The sequence below is a fragment of the Theropithecus gelada genome, chromosome 6, assembly GCF_003255815.1.
Source record: "Theropithecus gelada isolate Dixy chromosome 6, Tgel_1.0, whole genome shotgun sequence".
Classification (NCBI taxonomy): domain Eukaryota; kingdom Metazoa; phylum Chordata; class Mammalia; order Primates; family Cercopithecidae; genus Theropithecus; species Theropithecus gelada.
The window spans coordinates 146,796,499-146,817,142 of record NC_037673.1 but is presented as its reverse complement, the minus strand read 5'-3'; the positions used below and the strand labels follow the sequence as shown (position 1 = coordinate 146,817,142).

At 47.7% G+C, this 20,644-nt stretch overlaps 1 protein-coding gene across 2 annotated transcripts in view; it reads left to right on the top strand.

Moving 5' to 3' along the window:
* The first annotated feature begins 13,165 nt into the window (after window positions 1-13,165).
* The window catches only part of ARSI (arylsulfatase family member I), a 42,775-nt gene continuing 35,296 nt past the window's right edge, over window positions 13,166-20,644 (top strand). Inside the window, exon 1 of one of the 2 annotated variants that reach the window (XM_025387193.1) lies at window positions 13,166-13,267. The gene's annotated coding sequence lies outside the window, so the exon portion shown is untranslated. The remainder of the gene's footprint in view (window positions 13,268-20,644) is intronic. The other variant, XM_025387194.1, reaches the window with a different exon arrangement.

The window sequence follows — 20,644 nt, the reverse complement described above, 5'->3', positions numbered from 1 at the left end:
AGGCTACTGGGCCTCTCCCTTGTGTTACTGTCAGGAGTCAGGCCCTTTTTGCCTGGCTCAGCTGTGTGACCTTGGGCCAGTCTCTTGCCCTCTCTGGTCCTCAGCATTACCTTCTGTTAAATGAAGCTGTTGAACAAAGACCCTTCCAGTAGTGGGACTCTCAAGGGAAGGGCTCATCTGGGAAGGGTGTCCTTCCCCGTGGCTCCCTTCATCCATTGTAACAACAGATTTTCCCTGGACCAAGTCATTTTGGCCAGGAGATTTCCAAAGGCTTCCTTCTCTTTCCTGAGATGACAATTTGTCTCTTTCTTTAATCTCACAGTAGCTTTTAAAGGTTTACAAGTTGTTACTGAAGTAACAAGTTAAACAATTCAGAGATATATTTAGATAAAGTCAATCATTTTCCCCTCCCTCTTAGCCATTCCCAGCCCACTTCTCCACACTCTAGCTTCTTCCTTTCCCAGACAGAAAGGAGCCTGGCATTCGATCCCTTCACATCCTTTCTCTGCCCAGACAAACACAGACATCCTTCATATGGTTTAGTCCCCCTTCTCCTTTTCCTTTTTTCATTTCTCTTTACCTCTTTTTTCTTTTTCTTTTCTTTTCTTTTTGTTTTGAAATGGAGTCTCGCTCTATTGCCCAGGCTGGAGTGCAATGACATGATCTCGGCTCACTGCAACCTCTGCCTTCTGGGTTCAAACGATTCTCCTGCCTCAGCCTCCCAAGCAGCTGGGACTGCAGGCATGCAGCACCACGCCCAGCTAATTTTTGTATTTTTAGTAGAGATGGGTTTCACCATGTTAGCCAGGCTGGTCTTAAACTCCTGGCCTCAAATGATCTGTCCGCCTCAGCCCCCGAAAGTGCTGGGATTACAGGTGTGAGCCACCGTGCCTGGCTTCTTTGCTTCTTTTCTTACAAAAGGGAATAATACTAAACACTCAACTCTGCAACTCTCTTTTTTCACCTAATAACAATACAGCAGAGCTATTTCTCCAGATGCTGGGATCTGCCACACTCTTTTGAGTAATAGTAACAGCTATCATTTGTTGAGAGTGTGCAATGAGCTGGAGTGGTGCTTCCAGGCTCCAACACTAACCAACCAAAACCTCACAGCATCCTATAAAGCATGTCAAATGGTTGTAGATGAGGAAACTGAGGCTCAAGACAGGCTCCAGCTTCCAGAGGGCTCATAACCAGTCCCCCGGTAGGGCCATCAACAGACAGAGATGGTAGATGATATGATGTAGGTTATTCGCCTCTAGTTTTTTGGCTAATACAGTAGTGTTGCTCTAAACATTCCTAGTAAATACATCCTTGCAGACTGGAGCTTTAATTCTGTGTGATGTAATTGAAAGTGGACCAGAGGGGATGCATGTGTTTCATTTTAATAGCTAAAGCCCAATTAACTGCCAAAAGGGTTGTAGCAATTCATAGCTTCATCAGCATAATTTCTTATTTTTGTGGTTTTATTTCTCAGAGCTAGAAGGGTCCTTGGAGAGCATCTAGCCCAGCTCGCTCCTCTTGCTGATAAGGAAACAGGCCCAGTGACAGGAAGTGACTCAACAAGGACCCTAGCAGGTTAGAGGCAAAGGGAAGTACCTGTCTACCTTTCCCTGGGTCATTGCCACATCCTCTTCCCTCCCCGCTGCCCCTGCCTTGGCTCTCTCTCCTTTCCTGTCCACTCTCCACACTGCTCTCGGCATCACACCACTTGCCTGCTCGTTAAACCTCCCTTAGCTTAACCACTGACTGCAGGCTCAAGTCACAGCTTCTTCTTAGGCATTCAAAGCCCATCCCAGTCTGTTCCCTGGTGTGTCTCTTATCCAAACCAGCAGCTAAATCTTGAGTACTCTCTGTCCTCAGAACATCTCCCTCCCTTCACACCATTTGGACAGAACTGCCTTTTTGCTCTTTGAAGTTTGACTGTTTCCTATTTATCTTTCAAAGCCAAGTGCAAAGGCCGCCTCTGCAATGGTGCCTTCCCTGACTGCCCAGCCTTCCAACCCTGGACAGTCAGTCATCTCTGTTCTGCGACAAGGCGCCCCTGCCTCCACCCTTCCTGGCTGCTTCCTCCCGGAGGTCATGTGTTGCAGAAGAACCAGCCAGGAGGGGGCAGTGCACAACTGAAGAAAGGTCTCTCAAAAGGTCAAGGTCACCAGGGTGCCTGGGGCCTGCCCAGTGGGGCCACCTGTGGATATCAGGTTCCACCCCAGTGGCAGGACCTTTGGCGAGCTCCACCCCTCTGTGGGCCTCAGTTTGCAACTCTGGGGTTTGCATTTGCAGGGTTGGACTAGCTCAGTGTTTCTGAAAGTGTGGTGATGCACAAAGTGACTTCAAGAGAAAAAAAGATGGACATTTTAAAATGGAAATCATTATGTATTTATTTTAATGTGTATTAGACAAAAAATAACTAGCACATCGAACCTGTTATTTCCCAGATATTATTGCTTAGAATGGGGCTAAAGTAGGCATTCAAGTAAAAAACAGTGAGTCAATGTAAGAGAAAGTACCAATTAAATAATATACAAGTGGTAAGACAGCAGTGAATGGCTGCAATCGGGAAAACATTAGTCTGCTTTTGATGTTCTAGAATGCTGTGATTTGCAGACTCCTGCCTTTGGTAGGGGTGGAGACAGGGAGAAAGAGCTGCCCCAGGGCTGGGAGGCTGGGCCTTGGGCAGAGGGTCAGGAACGCAGCAAATGGGCCATGTGCCCCTGCCCCCCAGACCCTCCTCCACCTGTGGAGGGTACGAGGGCTGGCTCCCCCTCCCACCTTCTTTCTCAGCTTCTCTGTGGTTACTAAGGAGTGGGAGGCTGAAAGGGGCCTCATTCTGGAAGCTCATCTGCTCCCTCATTCTCACCCAGCACCCTGCTTGGCATAAACTATTCAGGGTGATGATGATAAACAAGGATGCAGGAAGGCACTGGGGGTGGGAGGAGAAAATAGGCGATGTGGACAGAGTTTGCTCACATACCTGAATGTCCAACCTGCCACGATTGGCTAATGATTCCTAAGCTTAGCTGTGCAGTGGAATCGCCCGGCTAGTCAAGGAAAATACAATTCCAAGGCCTCACCTCAAGCAACTCCTATTTTGGGACCCCTGCATCTGGACTTTTAAAATCTCTCTAGTGTATTCTGAGGCTTTCAAGCTTTCAAACTGCACACCTCCCTCAGTGTACCTGTGGAGATTCAGAGAGGTTGTGTCACTTACTTAAAGTCACCCAGCAAGTCAAGAGCAGTTGTCCTGACTCCCAGCTCAGTTCTTCCCACTGAGTGTCCCTTGTTGAGCCTAGTCCATGGTTAGCAAAGATAACCCCGCTGAAAAAGTGGTGGGGTTTCTTTGGGCCTCCCTTTGGGCTTGTCAAGGACTTTCTACAGAAGAAAACAAGCTGTATGAGCTACCATCTGCTGAGAAGTGCAGAGGGGTTGCAAGGGATGGTGGTGGGAGAGGGTGGAGGGAGATGCCAGTGGAAGGGGTAGTTGGGAGATGTGGCCTCCTCTTGGAGTTGCCAGCCTGCACAGTCAGCCTGCTGAGGGCAGGAGGAGCTAGTTCGCATGTATGCCACTAGCCATTGGATTTTCACATGGGATCCTTAAGGAAGAGAATTAGGGCCAATGGATGGGAAGTTAATTCCAGATGAAACTCTCAAACAGTGGTTAGTGACCTGGAAGACAATTGACCTTAGGGCAACTGTCCAGCTCCCTGATTTTTAATATCTAAGATATTTGGCATGTGAAAAATGCAGGGACACATATATACAGTTCCCTGTTCCCATGATCTAGATTTCTTATCTTTCTTTTTTGAGACAGAGTCTTTTGCTCTGTTGCCCAGGCTGGAGTGTAGTAGCACGATCTCGGCTTACTGCAACCTCTGCCTCTCAGATTCAAGAGATTCTCCTGCCTCAGCCTCCCAAGTAGCTGGGATTAAAAGCATGAGCCACCACATCCAGCTAATTTTGTATTTTTAGTAGAGATGGGATTTCACCATGTCAGCCAGGCCAGTCTCGAACTCCTGACCTCAGGTGATCCAAATGCCTCAGGCTCCCAAAGTGCTGTGATTAAAGGGATGAGCCACTACGCCCGGCCTAGATTTCTTGTGTTTACTTTTTTTTTTAGAGACAAGTGTCTTGCTCTGTCACCCAGGTTGGAGTGAGACGGTGATCATAGCTCACTGCAGCTTGAAATTCCTGGGCTCAAGTGATCCTCCTGTTTCTTCCTCCAGAGTAACTGGGACTACAGGCACACACCACTATGCCCAGCTAATTTTTAGAAACTTTTTGTAGAGACAGGATCTTGCTTTGTTGCCCAAGCTGGTCTCAATCTTCTGGCTTCCAGTGATCCTCCTTCTGCCTTGGCCTCCTAAAGTGCTGGGATAAGAGGTGTGAGCCACAGCAGCTGGCCTAGATTGTGAAAAAAGACATTTCAAATATATAAGAACATCTCAGTTCATTTCCCTTCCCTTTACCCAGAGATAGTCACCAGCCCATCCCTGAAGTTGGCATGAGTTGTTCTTGCACATGTTTATGTATACATGCTATACATGTATTCATTCACAAAGCGGAGAAAGTGTTGCTTTGTAGCTTTAAACTTTTTGTAAATGACATAATATTGTGCATAGCCTTCTGCGACTTGCTTGTTTTCATTCAACATTGTGTTTGAAATTTATCCACAGTTGATGTGCAGAGCACCAGTATACACATATCCACTATTCAATCAATTTCATTGTAGGCATGTACTACAGTTTATCAATCCATTCTCCTGTTGATGGGCGTTTGAGTGATGTCCAGTTTTCCATAATAAAACCCACACTGCTGCGACCATCCTCATGCGTGTCTTGCATGTGCCTGGGGAAGAATGGCCGGGTGTGTGAGCATCTTGGGGCTCCCTGCCATTGCCCGGCTATATCTGAAAGAGTGAGTTTCTGCGGCTCCACATCCAAACTTGACCTGGCAATAGTCAGACTTTGGAATGTTTGTCACTCTGATGGGGGCCAAATGTCTCTCGTTCTTGTTTTTAAGTTTTATTTCTCTGATGAGTAGAGTTAAACCGTTTTCGTAATTGTGCTGGTGGTTTGGATTTCCTCTTCTGTGGATCGCCTCTTGTACCCTCTGTCCGTGTTTCCATGGTGCTGTTTGTGTCTTTCTTATTGATCTGCAGGAGCTCTAATCCTGTGCTCTGCTGCGACTATCTTTTGTTAGTCTGTGAATTCTTTTTTCACTTTATGCAGCCTTGTGATGCACAAAGGCTTTAGGTTTGAATATAATGAACTGCGCCAATGTCTTCCTCTACGTCTGGGGTTCTACAATCCGCAGCAAACTGAGGCCATTTCTTGGCCTGGCACCCTCCTCAGGAGGCCTTGACTTCAGGTGGAATGTTCGGAGCATGGGCTTTAGAGCAGGGCCCACTTGGGTTGAAATTCAGGCTGAGTGGTTTACAGGCTGCTGAACTTGGGGGTAAGTCGTTTTACCTCTGGGTTTCAGGTTCTTTACTTGTAAAACAGAGAAGAGAACTGTCTTGAGCTCTCCGGGGTGCTATGAGGCTGGAGGAAGCAGGCCTAGGCACAGTGGGAAGTCTTGAAATCCCCCAGAGAGAGGGGATTCACAGAGAAAAGCCTCAGAAGACACTGCTCCCTGAGAGCCATCCAGTGTGAATGTCCTAAACTTGCCTGGCCCCAAGGGCTTAACACAGTCTCTTCAAATCTAACCTTGCATCTGCAAGTGGAGCTGAGTCTCTGGAGGAGCCGGGACATGCAAGACATGAGACACCAGTCTCCCTCCTTTTCCATCCCACCCATGGCCCTGTGTTCTGAGCTGTTCCTGGGACCATGCTTGGTGACTCCGGAGGCAGGAACTTATGGAAGTGGCATTTGTGACGTCTCAAGAAAACCGGAAGAGGACGGAGGAGGTATCCCATGGCCTCCATATACCACGGCCACTCAAAACTGCCCAGTCACCCTAGCAGCAGGGTGGGGAAGGCATCTGAGGACTCCAAGAAAATATTTGTCTGGGGAAAGAAAAGGATACATGTGCCTGGTCACTTTCACTCATATGTGACCACATGCCAGCCCACACAAGCGGTCTCTTGAGGCCATGGCAGGGGGTTACACCATCACCTCTGAGCAGTTCAATCCTGGGCACAGCATACACAGGAACAGGTTTGGAGGGGAGGTGGGCAGAGGCCTCTGGGGCCAGCAGCCTCTTGGACAAGGCCACAGAACCCATGGCCAATAGGTCTGGACGATGCCTCCTTCTTCATCCCACTTACTGACCATGAGTTACTCCACCATCACCACCTCTGAAGGGTCAGCCTGCTTACATGGCCAGAGCACTGGATTCCAGTGGAAAATGTAGTTCAAAAACTGAAGCCTATTTTTGGAGTAGACGATGCGTACGCATGATGCAAACATGTAAAGGTATGCAAAGGGTACCGAGAAAAGTAAATCTTCCAGGCTCCCACCCTCTGTTCCCCAGCTTCTCGTTTCTCTTCCCAGGAGGAAGCAATATTACCAGAGCTTAGATATGACTGCATACACACACGCACAGGCACACAATATTGATAGTAGTACATTATATACACAAAGGCAAACCTTGCTTATTTTTTCACCCCATCTTCTCTCCCCCAAATTTAGGACCTGGAATGTAACAGGCGAGAGTGAATGCAGAACGGATGGATTAGTGGACCAGGTGGTGGAAGGATGAACAATGTCGGTCCAGGTGCAGGCTTTTTCTACTCTGTGTTTTGAGACTCATCTTGTCCCTGGGAGGATCCCTCGCCTTTGGCAGATTGCTGCAGGTGGGTAAATTCAGGCCTTCTTGACCCTGGCACAGAGCCATAATGGGGGAACTAAGTGAACCAGGCAGCTGAACAGCTTAATTGTCATTTCCACCAGCAGATGGTTACCAGGGAAACTCAAAGAATGTTAGAACGGGAAGGGGTTTTCAGGCAACGTGGAGGCAGCCTGACAGAATCTCAGAATGGGAAGGGGGACGGTTCCGACAAGTTCTTCAAGGGTTTAATTTTTAATTTTAATTTCAATGATAATCTAAAATAATTAAAAATTTTAACTGGGTGCGCTGGCTCACGCCTGTAATCCTAGCACTCTGGGAGGCCGAGACAGGCGGATTGCCTGAGCTCAGGAGTTTGAGACCAGCCTGGGCAACACGGTAAAACCCTGTCTCTACTAAAATACAAAAAATTAGCCGGGTGTGGCAGCATGCGCCTGTAATCCCAGTTGCTCAGGAGGCTGAGGCAGGAGAATTGCTTGAACCCAGGAGGCGGAGGTTGCAGTGAGCCAAGATTGCACCACTGCACTTCAAACTGGGAGACAGAGTGAGACTCGGTCTCTAAAAAAAAAAGAGAAAGAAAAATTTTAGGCCAGGTACAGTGGCTCACGCCTATAATCCCAGAACTTTGGGAGGCTGAGGCGGGTGGATCACCTGAGGTCAGGAGTCGGACACCAGCCTGACCAACATGCTGAAACCCGCCTCTACTAAAAAATACAAAATTAGGCCGGGCGCGGTGGCTCAAGCCTGTAATTCCAGCACTTTGGGAGGCCGAGACTGGCGGATCACGAGATCAGGAGATAGAGACCATCCTGGCTAACACGGTGAAACCCCGTCTGTACTAAAAATTACAAAAAACTAGCCGGGCGAGGTGGTGGGCGCCTGTAGTCCCAGCTACTCGGGAGGCTGAGGCAGGAGAATGGCGTAAACCCGGGAGGCGGAGCTTGCAGTGAGCCGAGATCCGGCCACTGCACCCCAGCCTGGGCGACACAGCGAGACTCCGTCTCAAAAAACAAAACAAAACAAAACAAAACAACAAAATAAGCTAGGTGTGGTGGCCGCGCCTGTAATCCCAACTACCTGGGAGGCTGAGGCAGGAGAATCGCTTGAACCCAGGAGGCGGAGTTTACAGTGAGCCGAGATCGCGCCATTGCACTCTAGCCTAAGCAATAAGAACGAAACTCCGTCTCAAAAGAAAAAAAAAATTATATTTTTGGATCATTTGAATATCTGCCTTATAACATTGTATGGACATGTGATTTCAATGCTGTGTTGATGTTTGCCTTTGTGATCACATTGGCGCTGGGATAATCAATGACTTCACCTGAATAAACCAAGATTTTGCTGTAAATCAAACTGAAAAGGTTCTTAAATTTCGGAGTCTCGCTTTGTCGCCCAGGCTGGGGTGCAATGGCCGGATCTCAGCTCACTGCAAGCTCCGCCTCCCGGGTTTACGCCATTCTCCTGCCTCAGCCTCCGGAGTAGCTGGGACTACAGGCGCCCGCCATCTCGCCCGGCTAGTTTTTTGTATTTTTTTAGTAGAGACGGGGTTTCACCGGGTTAGTCAGGATGGTCTCTATCTCCCGACCTCGTGATCCGCCCCTCTCGGCCTCCGAAAGTGCTGGGATTACAGGCTTGAGCCACCGGGCCCGGCCGGTATCTGTATGTTAATCAAGTATGAGAAACCCTGGTGAGGACGCCAGGACCTCAGGCAAGAGTTGGAAGTCTGGATTCCGCTTCTGTCTCTGCCTCTTCTTATCAGTTGGGTCATTCGAACTTGTCTGTCTCTTCTGCTTTAGTTTCTCCACCAGTAAAATAGGATCAAAATGACTTCTTCACAGCATATTAAGAACAAAAAATGAGATAGTGAATGTGAAAGTTCTGACTTTAGAAGCACCAAGCATTTCATCTTATAAAGGAGGCAAACAAGAATTGAAGAGGTGAAACGACTTTTCTGATATCAAACCATCATTGGCAGAGCTGGGCTGGGAGCTTGGGCTTCTAACCCTCAGTTGCCCTGGGCACGTTGGCCACTAGCAGTAATGGTGTGACTAATTCTGGAAAGCGTAATAACATCTCAGGTGGGGCCTTTTGCTCTTTGGGCAAACATGCTATCTTTATTTTTATTTGTTGAGAAGATTAAATTAGGGAAGCCAAACAAATAAATAAGCACATTGAATTTCCCACAGCTATACCTCTCTTCCTGGAGCAAAAACAAACTCTTTCCTCAGGCAGAAGGTCAGACAGGAGGCATGTGGGGACAAAACACCCAGATACTTCAGTGCCAGCCTCCTGCATTTGCCGTTTTACTGGGATGAAGGGCCACTGAGCCAGGCGTGTGGGCTTCATGTCAGCACCCAGCTGCTCTGAGGAATGTGTTTCAAGGTTGGGGGCACCCAGGGCAGGCTGACAGTTCCAGAAAGCAAGGACTCTGTCTGGCTATTGCTGTTTCTCCCAAGCTCAGCTCGGTGCCTTGCACATATGGGTGTGCAATCAATAGTTAAAGAATAAAGCTGGATGTGGTGGCTCATGCCTGTAATCTTAGCACTTTGGGAAGCCCAGGTGAGTGGATTGCCTGAGCTCAGGAGTTCGAGACAAGCCTGGGCAACATGGCAAAACCCAGTCTCTACTAAAAATATAAAAATTGCCAGATGCGGTGGCATATACCTGTAGTCTCAGCTATTCGAGAGGTTGAGGCAGGCGAAACCCTTGAACCCGGGAGGCGGAGGTTGCAGTGAGCCGAGACCTCGCCATTGCGCTCTGGCCTGGGCGGCAGAGCAAGACTCCGTCTCAGAAAAAAATAAAATAAAGAAAGAAAAGAAAATGAGCCCATCTCTTCTGTCTGCCCTGAACCCTGCGGGAGAGCTTCTCTGAGCTGACAGAAGGAAGCAGGTTGCAGGTTGGATGGGCATTTCCCTTCCATGGACCTGAGGTTATTTATAGTTGTTTGGTTATTGTGGTTGTTGTGGTTATTGTTGTTTCTATTAAGAAGATTGAGTCTATGAATAACCTTGTGCATTTCTCTTGTTGCATGGAGTAAGGGTTTCTATAGGGTGGACACAATAACAATGAACAATTGGAGAGGTGAGGGCACTGAGCAATCAGAATGGATGCTGTGGGGCTGGAATGTGGTCCTGGGGGTAGTCTATGGGGTGTTAACCTTTTAGTTGTTGGATCATGGGGAATTTGGGTGGGTACCTAAAGGAAAGGCTGGGGGCAGCTGAATCACAGGGGTTCACAGGTAAATGGGTGGGAGAGACTTGGAATAGTAGCTATTTACCAACTGGCATGGAAGTATTTCAAGATTCTAACAACCAGTGTGTTCACAATGGTAAGCACGGGTGTGTATGTGCCTGGGAGTATATGTTGCCTAGCAGTGGAACTGTGAGGCTGCAGGGAAAGTTATCGATCAGCTTTACAAGATCATACTGGAATGATTTTCCCAGTCACTTATTCCCATAGACATTCCTCCCAGCAGTGTATAAGCATCTGGTTGGTCCACATTCTTGCCAACACTTGGTATTGTCAGGCTCCTTAATTTCTTGCCAATCCAGTGGGCGTAAAAGGGTTTCATAATGGTCTCAATTTGCATCTCTCTGAATTCTAATAAGGTTGAACATCTTTTCATATGTTTATGGGCCTAGAACTGTTTGCTTAAAAGTCCTGGGTCCTGTATATATTAAATACGTGCAGTTTTTGTTTATCAACTACACCTTAATAAGGCCATTAAAACACACACACACACACACACACACACACACACCACAAAGGCCTGTAATTTTATCCCTAATACAATGGCTAACAGTTAGTAGGTGCTCAATAATATTGAGTTAAAAAGAAAAGGGGAGCCTGGTTCCCTCACACCACAGTGAACATTCCACTAACTGCCTTGGACAGCAGCCAGGTAGAGCGGTAAGAGCACTGGACAGGGAGCCAGGATACCTGGGTTCCTGTCTCAGGATGGCCACACCATAAATCTGTGGCCTTAGGCAAGGCACATTGTGTTTTCTGACCTTCACATTTATAATTGGCCAAGTTGAGGAGAGGCTTAGTCTGCTCACAGGGAGGAAAGTTAAGGGATCAAGTGAGATCATGAAAATCGATGTGTTTTGGGGACTGAAAAGTCCTGCACCAGTCAGGGATTACTGTTCCCTTTTTGAAGACAATTTAAGAAGGCTCTGGAGCCCAAGGGAGCAGGAGCAGCTAGCAGCTAGCCACCCTCCAGCAGGCAGAGAGCATCAGCACCAAGGCTTAAATGCACATCTTCTTCCTTTACACAGCCCTCACCTCCAGGTACCCATCAAGCAGAGAAGGAACAAAACTCCATTAACTCCTCACCTAAGTGTGCCTTAGGCTACTCTGAGGGTCCATGGGAACCAAAACTTGTGCCAGCCTGCTCTAATGTGAAGAGAGTGGCCCCTTGGTACCTGGTCCTTTCCTGGGAGACCTGACACTGCAGGCTGTTGGACCCATAGACAGCCACAAGTTTAGCTCCTTAGGCCAAGATGTGGCCAAGCCATCAGGTCTAATATGTAGGCTCATGGCTCTGTACTCTATTCCTTCTGGCCCCACGGGCCTTACCTGTTCAAAGGCATGAGTGTTAGCTACACAGGCATTTCTGAAAGCTTGTGCTGTGGGACATTCGCCACTGTGGCTGATGATTAAATGGGGGTGGAGGAGACAAGGATAGGGGAAGTTTCTGTGGCCAGGTTGAAACATTGAGTAAAATTATGCAGCTAACATTTACTGATTGTGTCAGATGCTGGGCTAGGCATTTTATAAGCATTGCCTCTTGACTTTTTTTTGTGTGTGTGTGAGATGGAGTCTTGCTCTGTTGCCCAGGCTGGAGTGCAGTGATGCAATCTCAGCTCATTGCAACCTCTGCTTCCTGGGTTCAAGCAATTCTGCTGCAGTCTCCTAAGCAGCTGGGATTACAGGAGCATGTCACCACACCCAGCCAATTTTTTTATTTTTAGTAAAGATGAGGTTTCATCATATTGGCCAGACTGGTCTTGAGCTCCTGACTTCAAGTGATCCACCCTCCTCAGCCTCCCAAAGTGCTGGGATTACAGGCATGAGGCACTGTGCCCGGCCACCCCTTGACTTCTTACAATAATCTTAGGAAGCAGGAACTATGACTGGCTCCATTTTACAGGTAAGGAAACAGGCTTTGCAAGGTTAATGACTTACCTAAGGGTCCCTCAACTGGTAAGTGGCAGAGCCATGTTTCAAACCCAGGCAACCTATTTCCAGATCTCTCGTTCTTCCCCAGGTTGAATGAACAGGACTTGCTGACTGGTCAGAGTGTGGGGGCTTGGGGAAGGAGATGTAAGCATTCATGTATCTTTCTTTGATTCAGCTCAGAGTCAGTGTCCTGGCAGCTGGTAGAGGAAAGTAAGGGAAGAAAAAAGCCCCACCTCTACCCTCCCAGAAAGAACTTCAGGTAAGGAAGTAAGTTCAGCAGAGCATGGAGGCACACCGAGGTAGGTTTTGGGAGACAAGTCTTCCTAGTGTGATCTCTTCCAAGCCATGACTTAAGGGGCTATCAATCACATGAAGATCTGGGGAAAGGGAGCATTAGGCAGAGAAAATGACATGTGCAAAGGCCAGGAGCTAAGGGAGAGCATGTCAAGTCACATACTCAGCTGATTGAGGGGCTGGGGCATGGGAGGTGAGGCCAGATGTCAGAAGGGGCCTTAAATTTTTTTTTTTTTTGAGACACGGTCTTGCTCTGTTGCCCAGGCAGGAGTGCAGTGGCAGGATCATGGCTCACTGCAGCCTCAAACTCCCAGGCTCAGGTGATTCTCCTACCTCAGCCTCCCAAGTAGCTGGAACTACAGGCACACCCACCACATCCAGCTAACTTTTGTATTTTTGTAGAGATGGGGTCTTGTCATGTTGCCCAGGCTGGTCTCAAATTCCTGGGCTCAAGTGATCCACCCGCCTTGGCCTTCCAAAGTGCTGAGATTACGTGCATAAGCCACTGCGCTGGCCCAAGGCCTCAACTTTGAGGCTTCTAGATTGAGGTGGAACAAGGGAGGGATGAGAATGTTGTGAAACTACCAAGGAACAGTGGAGCTGCTGGCTGAAACTAGGAACATGAGCAAAGGAGCAAGTGAGGGGCAGGGGAGGTGGTGAGAATGAGCTTGGCATTGGCCCTGATTTTCAGGGGGTCTCTGCTGAGGTCTGTCCCAGTGCTGATCTTCTCAATGTCCCTGGAAGGAAGGAACATCTCACTGTGGCCCCTCCACCCCCACATATTCTGGGCAGGAAGGAGCAGGATCTGTTTTGTCAACGCAGCTTGCAATAAAGACTCTCATTCAGAGAGGCAAACAGCTGCTTGACTATTAATAGGCAGGGCGGCAGCCACAGCCTGCTGGGAGGGCCTCTGCATGCAGTTCTGGAAAGGTGAATCGGTTCCTTCTGCCTGTCTGGGTTTTGCACCCCGTGGTGGGACAATTGGCCAGGTACATATTCCTCAGAAGGTCAGTCACCCCCGGTTGTTTCCTGGGGCAGCTTGGGAGCTGTGTGGCCTGGCCCTGCTGGGATGCTGACCCTCCCCCAGGCAGAGGGAGCGGGGGCCCAGATGCCCCAGAGCTGACCAGAGCAGTAGGCATCCAGGGTGACTGGGGTTGGGGGTGATGTTTGGGTGGGATCTCATAGCTGCTTCTGTGGAAGATCAGGCACCCACCCTTAAGGGGATCATGAAGAGATCAGGGTTGGGTGGCTGGAAGGGAAGGGAGTCAGTCTAGAAACAAGAGGACTGATGAGAGGAGCTGGGGATAGAGAGGGTAGAAGTAGAGCCTGGGATCAGGGAGAACCATGAAGCATCCCTGATCAGGAGCCAGACCAGGCCGAGGGGAGCCTGGGAGTCCAGACATGAGAGGGTGAGGCCTAAAGAAGGCCACAGTCTGCTTCCGGCCACCGCCATCATGACGCATGACCTCATTGTGGCCTGGCCAGCCAGATCGCCCATCTGAATGGGCCTGCAGAGAGGGTGGCTGGGAGTGAGCTAACAGCAACCCGACAGGCGTCCTGGGCTCCACCGAGGCCAAGTCTTGCTGTGTTAGAGGCCCCGTGGCTGCAGCCCAAGCGGGCGCAGGGCTCACAGGCCCTCGTTGTTACCCGCCATTCAGGTGGCTGCTTCAGGTGGTGGCCACTTCAAAGAAGCCCCATTTAAAGCAGGGCCTTGCCTCAAGTTTCCTAAGGGCCCTGTCCAGGCTAATGAGATCATTAAGAGGCTCCTTGTTAAATGACTTTAAATAGAGTTTGCCTGCAAGGCCTCTGACTGAGCCCTGTGCCGCGGCTGTATTTTTTTTTTTAATGTATGTGTGTTTGTACCTTTGTGTGCACTTAACTACGTGCTGGAGGGTGTAGGCTCTGGCCTCAGACGGCAGGGAATCCTGGCCCTAGCACTTTTTGATAGTGTGACCTCCGGCCAGTTACCTAACCACTCCATGGTGCCTCAGTTTCCCATCTGTAAAAGCAGACTAATAACTGGTGCTGAATTGTACTGCAGAACCTTCGGTGGCCCCCCATTGCCCTTGGGGAGGTATCCAAGTTGGACACTTGGAATGGTTAGACTTGTGCGGCTTGCCCTTGGCCCCCTCAACAGGTCCATGTCTCACACCTGTCTCTGGGACCACATAGAGCAGTCCTTTCGGTCCAGCCTTCTGAGTGCTGTTTATTCATCTTGGAATGCTCCTTCCCTTCACCGCCCTTGGCCTCACCCTTCTTCTCCTTCAGGTCTCAGCTGAAGTGCTTTTCCTGGGAAGCCTCTGTTGATGGGCTGCACTAGTTCCAGTGTGTCCGCCATGATGGTGCCCACCACGCTATGCTGTCATGGCCTGTCATTGTTGGTTTTCAGTGCTTGATGGTAAACTCCATGAGGGCAGGGACTATGCCCCAGTCCTTACTTTATCCCTAGGCCCCAGTGCTGCTCGTGACAATTTCAATAAGTCTCTGTGATTTGCTTCAGTTGATTCTAAGATTAAGGTTCTGAGTCTCCTTCCATTAGCTGTTCCTTGAAGTTGCTGCCTGCTCCTTCTCACCTTCTCATTGGCCTTGACTTAGAGCCTCACTGTAGCGAAGCCTGTACCAGGAATGGGCCACAGGAAGGCCCAGACCTAGATGTCTACGACCAGGCCGCCTGGAAGCACACTATCATTTCCTTATCAACACCATCCATGATCTCCAACCTCCTGATACTCAGCGTATTGAGAATTCCAATGGAACGCAGAGCATTCCAAGTCTTTGTGATTTTCTTCCAGAGCTCCATAGCAGGTGCCTAGATTGATCCATTTGTATAACCCTGGTGGGCAGGAAGGTAGGGAGGCCTAGGGGGTGATACATAGCTTTAGTGGGAAGTCTACAGGCTATCTAGCCAGCAGGCATTGGGTTATAGTCATTACTGAGGGGATAAAGCATTTTTCAAGTCAACATGTAGGAAAAGGGTAAAAAATGGGAGGCAGAGTCAAAAAACAAAGGTTGGGGGCAGGGCAACCAAGAGAGAAGGAGGGTCAGCTCTGAGAAGCACGTGGAAGCCAGTAGTTCTGGATCAAGCCTGTGAACAGAGTGAACTCTGCATCTAACTTGTGCTATACCTGGGCTAAATACACATTTCTCCACGAAACCAGGAGCTCCTCAAGGGGCAGGACCATATACCCTTCGTCTCAGTGTCCCATTTATTACAGAATGAATCACAACTCCTTTCAGGAACTCGGTACCTACCGGAAGAGTTCTCTCCCCGGGGTGCTTGAAATTGATGATACTATACTACTACTAATAAAAATACATATCATTTGTTGAGCTCTTACCAGGTACCAGGCACTGTGCTAAATACTTTACATCCATCATCTCAAAGACCATCAGATTGCCGAGAGCAGGAACCGAGTCTGCTTTGTCTCACCATTGCATCCCCAGGGCCCAGCACAAGCCTGACACATAGAAGATGTTAATAGATATTTATTGAATAAACAAATAATCATGCCTGTTATTCCTATTTTACAGATAAAGAGCCAAATCTCAAACAGGCTAAGTAACTAATATTATTCAGTCAGTGGGATAAGGAAGCCAAGATTTGAACTCAGGCCTATCTGACCCCAGAGTCCATGAATTTAGCTGTGCTCTGCTGTCACTGCCATTATCTTGGCCTGGGAACCAGCATCATGACATCACCTGGGCACTTGTTAATGCAGAATCTCAGCTGCATCACAGTCCTACTGAATCAGAATCCACCTAGTAACAGGATGCTGGGTGACTCAGATATACATTAAAGTGGGAAAAGCTCTGACTGGGGAGTCATTCCGCGCCCACAGTCACTCAGGGGGTCTATGTCCTTGGCTCAATCAAACTACATTTTGCCATTGCGTCCTTTGTCCTTTGCCGTGAGACTGCTGAGTGTAATTGTAATGCTTGTGGTGTTGGCCATGGCCTTTAAAATGATTACCACTTCAGGATCGAAAGCATATTTTCAGCTTTTAAATCTTGTTGTATGTCCATCAGGTTTCTACCACCCCAAGGAACTCACTCATGAGAACAGAGGCAGGGTTTTCTAGCCAGTGGCCTTGCCTCTGAATGGGACCATCTCAGATGAGGTCTCATCTCCACAGGGGTCCTTCTTGATTCCTTGCCTGTCTACATCTAATCATAGAGGTTGTGGATCCTCAGCCTGGTCTCTGTTTGTTATGAAGAGATGATTTAATTCATAAACAATTCCCCAGTGATTTAAGAGGCTGTGCTTGTTTATGTTTTGAAGCTTATGAGTTTGGCCTTCTGAAACAGCATAAAAAATTGCTTTGTCTAGCAGAAGAGACAGAGAAGGTGGCTCATGGCTTATCTCACCCAAGCTTCCCCATGCCCCTTTCTCTCTGATCAAGACCTCTCAGGCCCTGGGGCCATTGATCCCAAAGTGTCTCTAGCCTCTTCTACAAGCTTGTATGGTGCCCTTGTTCAAGAATTCAAGTTAGGAATTTGCTCCAGACTTGCCTGACTTCTGCTTATGGGTTTATCTAAATCAATAGTTCTTAACCTTGATTAAGAACTGTGATGAGTTCTGTGAGATGAACTTGAAGGCCTGTGATCACCTGGCAATGGTATGTAAAATTTGGTGCATTTTGTATGGTGGGGGTTGGGGGAGGCCAATAGTTCTCCCAATTTCTCAGTGGGGTCTATAACTTCTAAGAGAACTTTCTTGCTTTTTACTGGTCTCTCCTGCCTCTGAACTTTCAGGACCCGCATCTGTTTCTCTCATTGTATTCAAGTTGCTTGGGTTATATCTTTGCTAGACTGTAAGCTCTGTGCAAGTCAGGATGATAGCCAGTGCCATTCACACCAGAGCTTCTGCCCTTTCAAGTGTGAGGCCCTTATGCAAAGTGCATTAGCCTCCTCTCTCCAACACACACAAAAGGAAATGTAATTTTGTGTGTTATTTACAGATAATGCTTGATGCATAGACTACTTCCCAGACCTCTTAAAAAAAATTCTAGTCCCTCTGCTCTGGGAATCTGTAGCTCACAGGTTAAGATGTTGATTATAGATAATAAGAAGGGAAACAGCCTTAAATATTAACAAGTCCAACACTCCATTTTACGGATGAGGACACTAAAGCCTAGAGGAGAGAAGTGATTTGCCCAAGATCACACAGAGTTCCTATCAGAGCTGGGGCTGGAAACCAAGTATTCAGATTCCTCAAATTCCATGCCTGTCCTTCACACTCTCTTTGTAGCCCCAGCTACACAGATATTCTCAAGTAGAAAAGTTAACTATTGGGTACTGGGCTTAATACTTGGGTGATGAAATAATCTCTACAACAAACTCCCATGACACAAGGTAACCCATGTAACAAACAGTCACATGTACCCCCGAAACTAAAATAAAAGTTAAAAAAAAGAAGTGTTTGTAGAATCAATGATTGAATACTACACAGGGTGAAAAGCTATTAAAAAGCCTGAATATGCCCCTAGATTTGAAGTTTTTGGCTGGGCACGATGGCTCATGCCTGTAATCACAGCACTTTTGGAGGCCAAGGCGGGCAGATCACTTGAGGTCAGGAATTCGAGAACAGCCTGGGCAAAATGGCAAAATCCCATCTCTACTAAAAACACAAAAATTAGCCAGGTGTGGTGGTGTGTGCTTGTAACCCCAGCTACTTGGGAGGCTAAGGCATGAGAATTGCTTGAACCTGGGAGATGAAGGTTGCAGTGAGCTGAGATTGCACCACTGCCCGCCAGCCTGGGCAATAGAGGGAGACTCTGTCTCAAAAAAAAAAAAAAAAAAAGTAAGTTTTCTCTAGATAACTAAAATAAGTTAATAGGGCTTTGTTCTCCTCTCTGCCTCCTGCCCTAAGCTCAGGCTAATGCTGCAGTTTGAGCCTGGAGGAAAAGAAAGAGGGGGCTTCTCTCCTTGGAGCTTAAAATCAAGGAGAGTTAACTTGATTGCATTTGACTTCAACTTCAGTTTTCTAATAAGAATGCTTATGATACAGTTCAAGCATACACGTATTTATTTGATCATTATTTATTGAGCAACTTTTATGCATTGAACACTCTGCAGATGTGAGGGTTAGTAAATCACGTGTGACCCCTGTCCTCTGGTTGCCTACAGTTTATGGGATAAAGGCTATACACATAGGCCACGGAGCCAATCGTCCCCATTCTCCTGATTCCAAGTTTGACACGGTCTTAATTGAGCAACCAGGGTCATTTCCTTTTCGTGTTGGGCACTACTGCATCTGTCATTCCCAATGCCAGGCCTGGAAGGAGCTTGGAGGTCATGCAGTTCAATCCCTTTATTTTGCATGGGGAAACTGAGGCCCAGAGCAGCCAATCAGAGAATCTGGGGCTGAGCCAGGACCATTACCTGGGTTTTGGAGGTTGGTTCTGAGGGCTGGATCAAGCCATGGGGAGAGAGGAGGACGTCGTAGGGGAAGGCAAGAGCAAGAGCAAAGGCCTGGAGGTGGGACTCTGTGTGGGGTGAAGGGAACAGGGGAAAGGCAGCCCTGGTTTTTCATATATTGTTCTGGGTTCTGGAGTCAGACAAAGAAAGGCTGCGTTCGATGTGAGGCCGATGTCACTATCACAGAGAAGTCATCAGGCCAGCTTCAGAAACTGAGCCTAGGCCAAGGACTGCTGTTACCCTCAGGCACCAGGGTGCATTGTTATCAAATATATGGAGTACTTCTGTGTATCAAAACATTTCTATATGTTGCCCCTGTCAATGAGAAAATTGTTACTCATCTCACCCTTTCTCAAAGAATCATGAAGACCAAGTGATAATTATTGTTATAATGATAATAGCAGCAGCCATTTATTTGAGTGCAAACATGTGCTGAAGATAGAGTTGTGAGCCAGCAAGCATTCTTATACCCCTAGTTCTCACAGAGATAGTCAGAGCCAGTGTGTGCACCAATTGTACAGACAGGACGTTGCCCTGCAGAGGAAAAGGGCCTTGCTCAAGGTCACACAGTAGGGCCAGCAGGAGGCGGGATTAGAACCTGGGTCCTTCTACCCACAGGTCAAGGCCTGGCCTGATACAACCCTGGCTCTGCAGCCAGCCCCGGAGAGGATGAGTCCAGCCTTGAATCTCCAGGGGTATGCTGAGCTCTTCCAACAGGCTCTTCCTGTAGGACCCCCACTCCCGGCTCTGGGGCCCAGCACCCCCAGAGCTGTGTCTGCTCTCTCTGTCCTACAAGCAAAGGCATCACTTGCAGGCCCAGCTGTCACCAGACCTGCGCTAAAGAAAGTATATTTCTGTTCAGCTGAGTCCTGTTGGCAGCTCCAGAACCACCAATGTCTCTAACAATCTCCAGCTGATAGGCTTCAGGGGTTTCTAGTCTGCCTCTTCTTATCCGGGGAAGACCATGAGAGGGAAGCCCCAGGCCTGAATCTGAGGCACTGTTTTTGCAATAATGCAAAGCTCTTCCAAGCCCAGAAGAGAAGAAACCAGTTGGACTCTCTGGACAATGTTCATGTGGCTTGAGAGGTGAGAGTTTATGTTCCTTTACCACGTAGCAGAACAAGGAGTTTTACATTAGGTAAACCTGGTGAAGGGACATGCCCCACAGGGAACCTAGGTGATGCCCAGGTACAGCACCGAACAACATGGAACCGCTTCATGAGAAAGAGATGAAAAGTCCAGCTATATTTTCAGTTCTTCTCATTATATTTCAATTTGATGCTAACGTGTCTTTAATAACTCTCTAAACCTTGCTAATATATATACACGTATGTATATTAAAACATTTTTTAAAGAGCAAGCCTTGGGCTTGGAGCCTTTGGCAAGCAACAATATCTAGTTAGAATTTAATAGCATTGTTTTTATTGTATTTATTTTTACTTTTAGCTCCTATTTATGGCAGGTGAGACCAGTTTTCCATTTGCAACAGTGATATAAAGTTTCCATTTTAAAGACATTTAAGTTAAAAAAGTGTCTACTTAAAAAATACCAAATGAATAATAATACAGGTGGTATGCAGACACAGTCTATGTGCTAAAGGTGGTACAGGAACGAGTGAAATCTGGGAGACTCTGACATATGCAATCATGGAACGAAAAAGTCATATACTCTGAGAATCAAAGACCATTGAATTTTAGAAGCTGATGCTTCTAGGATCCCAGAACACAGCACCTTAGCACCATAAATCCTAAAACGAACGATATAATCTATGAGATGCCATAAAACATAGTCTCTCACAAAATATTAGCATGTGGGAGAGAAAGCCTTGAAGCCATCTGTCAGTTCAATTCCCTCATTTTGATGTGAAGAAACTGAGGCCCCAAGAGATTCAGGACAGAATGAAATAACATGTGAAAGAGCCTTGTGAAACATAATGTGTTCTTCAAATATTAGGATATTTGTAAAGG